General features: G+C 45.6%; 1 pseudogene; it reads right to left on the reverse strand.

The window, feature by feature from the left end:
* Positions 1-587: 587 nt before the first annotated feature.
* Positions 588-705, reverse strand: LOC126420175 (5S ribosomal RNA; annotated as a pseudogene).
* Between the last annotated feature and the right edge of the window lie 2,688 nt (positions 706-3,393).

Raw genomic sequence — 3,393 nt, forward strand, 5'->3', positions numbered from 1 at the left:
TGTATAATTAGAGTTCCAATTTTAAAATGCTTTAAAAAAACAAGTCACTGCTCAAAATGACGTCAGATTTGACCGGAATGTTATCGAAAAAGGGGGAAACGTTACAGAAACAAAAACAATAACGAAAATATTACAAAGGCGCTGTAACTGGCACAATATGCGAAATAAAATACGTGAGGTACACGGCTTTTCGTAAATTTTGCCTCTGAGATTCTCGGTATGTCTGTCTCAATGCAGGATCGCGCACTGCTGGTGAAACTCTTTTACAAAAACTAGTAGCTCTGCAAACACTCAAGGGCATGAAAAAGGCGTTGTTTCGATGTCTGCTAAGGGTCTGGAGAAAATGATTACAAAATTAGAAAATGCATTCTTTGGATGTGCAATATGCACTCCGTCTTCAGGCCACGAGTAACCTACCGGAACCATCCGACCGCCGTGTCATCCTCCGAGGAGGGTGCGGATAGGAGGGGCGTGGGGTCAGCACACCGCTCTCCCGATCGTTATGATGGTATTCTTGACCGAAGCCGCTGCTATTCGGTCGAGTAGCTCCTCAATTGGCATCACGATGCTGAGTGCACCACGAAAAATGGCAACAGCGCATGGCAGCCTGGATGGTCACCCATCCAAGTGCCGACCTCGCCTGACAGCGCTTAACTTCGGTGATCTCACGGGAACCGGTGTAACCACTGCGGCAAGACCGTTGCCATTTGCAATATGGCTCAGGGAGAAAAACAATTGATCCGATGTCAGTAGAAGATGTGGTCATAGCATCACAAGAGGGGCTGCGTAGTGGTGTGCAAACATGCAGTGCACGAAAAATTTCCCGAACTTTCGACGATCTGTTAGCACAGTGCATAAAACTCTACGAAAATTCTGCATTGCTATCCAAACAAAAGCGCCTATGCAGAAGTCACTTCATGCTGACCAGCCAATAAGAGAAACATACGCTCAAGAATTTCTTGCTCACATGGATGTGGACAATGAATGACCATGGAACATTCTGTGAACGGACAAAGACTACTTCCAAGGACACGTCAGTACACAGAATTGCAGAATATGAGCAAAAGAAAATCCGCTCGCACATCAGTCGGTACCGCTTCATTCTGCCAAGGTAACTGTGCTGTTCAGGTTGACGGTATCGTTTATCGCAGGAGTATATTTTTTTCGACAAGATGGGTCCTGCGGGTCCTGTTACCTGTACCATCATAGAGTCTCCTGCACACCATCGTCATTCTAACACGTCAAAGCATGGATGTGTGGGTAGGTTCATTTCTATGCAACAAGGATCTCTCCCGTACATTGCACGGCCATTAAAGTAGATACTGCAGAGGAATTTTGGAAATGTTAGGATTATCAGCTGCCATTCCCCACAGCCTGGCCGTCCAGATCACCTTATCCTAATCCGTGTGACTTCTGGCTGTGGGGTTATTTGACAGACTCCGTGTTCGGTGACCCGATTGCAAACGTAGTTGAACTGGAACGTAGTTGAACGGAAGGCACGTACACTGATCTGCCAAAACATTATGACCACTGCCCACCGCCACATTGGATGCCGTCTGGTGGCGTTGTGGGCACGTGACACGCTAAGAAAAGTATGTAAGTCGTGCATACACGGACGGGAGATCACCCGGGCAAAGATATTGTAAGTGGGCTGCTCTGTGTTGGCACCCCTATGTAGCGCTTTGCATTGGATCTCTGACTGTACTTTCTTTGTAAGAGACTCTGTGGCTGTTTGGACTCGTTGGGCCGGCTGGTGTGGCCGTGCGGTTCTAGGCGCTTCGGTCTGGAACCGCGTGACCACTACAGTCGCAGGTTCGAATCCTGCCTCGGGCATGGATGTGTGTGATTCCCTTAGGTTAGTTAGGTTTAAGTAGTTCTAAGTTCTAGGGGAGTGATGACCACAGATGTTAAGTCCCATAGTGCTCAGAGCCATTTGAATTTGGACTCGATGGAGGTTAATCTCCAGTAGTGTTGGACAGTTGGAAGTTAGTCGCCAGCAGTGATGGAAGTACTGTTGGGCAGTTGGAGGTGAATAGCCAACAGTGATGGATGTTAAATGTGAGAAGTTAGCATTGATGGAGGGTAGAGGTCTGAAGTGTTTGTAGGCTAACGATCTGGAAGTATACGACTTGGAGACTGAAAATTGTTCTTGATTATATATCTTTGTACTGGATATCAATGACGATTTATATTCGTGTTTGAACTGGATGTCACGTTATTAAGGTAAAAAATACATTATTTGGTTTGCAACAAAATTTTTTCTTTGCTAACCACATGCCTATTAGTAGTTAGTGGATTTAGTAGTTAGAATGTTTTATTTAGCCGGCAGTATTGACGCTCGCTGTACTGCAATAGTTCGTGTAATGAAGATTTTTGTGAGGTAAGTGCTGAATGAAATGTATAGGTTATTGTTAAGATTTCTTTTTAGTCAGGGCCATTCTTTTGAAGTAATTTTTTTGAGCAGTCAGATTGTCTTGCGCTTGAATGTTGTGAGTCGGTGTTGACTTGATAAGAAAAAGTAACGTTCAGATTTACTCAGCTGTTTCAGAATCAAATAACGTAGAAGTTTCATCTTCTCAGTCATTCTGCAATTTAAGTACAGACACACTCATTTAAATAATGAAATTTCAATATGGGCTGCAGATAGGAAAGTCCATTGAGATAAGCGACTTTCACAAAGGTCGGATTATTATTACGCAGAGCCTGTGAACGAGAATATCGAAAACGGCGAAGCTGGTATAATGTTTACGTGGTACCGTCGTGAGCACCTATGGAAAGAGGCAGAAGGAAAGCGAAACTACCACTAGGCGCTAAATGGCTGGACGTCCACGACTCTTCACAGAACATGGGATTCGAAAGCTTGTCTGTTCTGTGATGTAGGATGGATGGTGATCTGTGGTATCTCTGCCGAAATAGCACAGTGCTGGCGCAGGCAGAAGTGTTTCAGGGCACACCGTTTATCGTACGTTATTGAACATGGAGCTCCACAGGAGACCACCTTTGTGTGCTCACATGTTGAGCCAACGACATCGTCAGTTACAATTCCAGTGGGCACGGGACCATTGGGATTTGACCGTCGACTAATGGAAACGTGTCGGCTCTTCGGGTGAATCACATTTTTGATGCACTAGGTCGAGGTTACTCGAAGTGCGCTACAAGCGTGCGCTACAATTGCAGGCTAGTGGGACAGGTATTGTGGTGTGGGAGACATTCACTTGCGCTTGCATGATACTCGTGTTGGAAATCGAAGACACACTGAGAGCTGCCAGCCACCTGCATCCCTTCATGCTTGATATCTTTCCTGATGGCGATGTCATCTTTCAGCAGTATAACTGTCCGTGTCTCGGAGCCAGAACCGCGCTACAGTTGTTTTAGGAGCACTATAGTCAATTC

The sequence above is a fragment of the Schistocerca serialis genome, chromosome 9, assembly GCF_023864345.2.
Source record: "Schistocerca serialis cubense isolate TAMUIC-IGC-003099 chromosome 9, iqSchSeri2.2, whole genome shotgun sequence".
In the NCBI taxonomy this organism is placed as follows: domain Eukaryota; kingdom Metazoa; phylum Arthropoda; class Insecta; order Orthoptera; family Acrididae; genus Schistocerca; species Schistocerca serialis.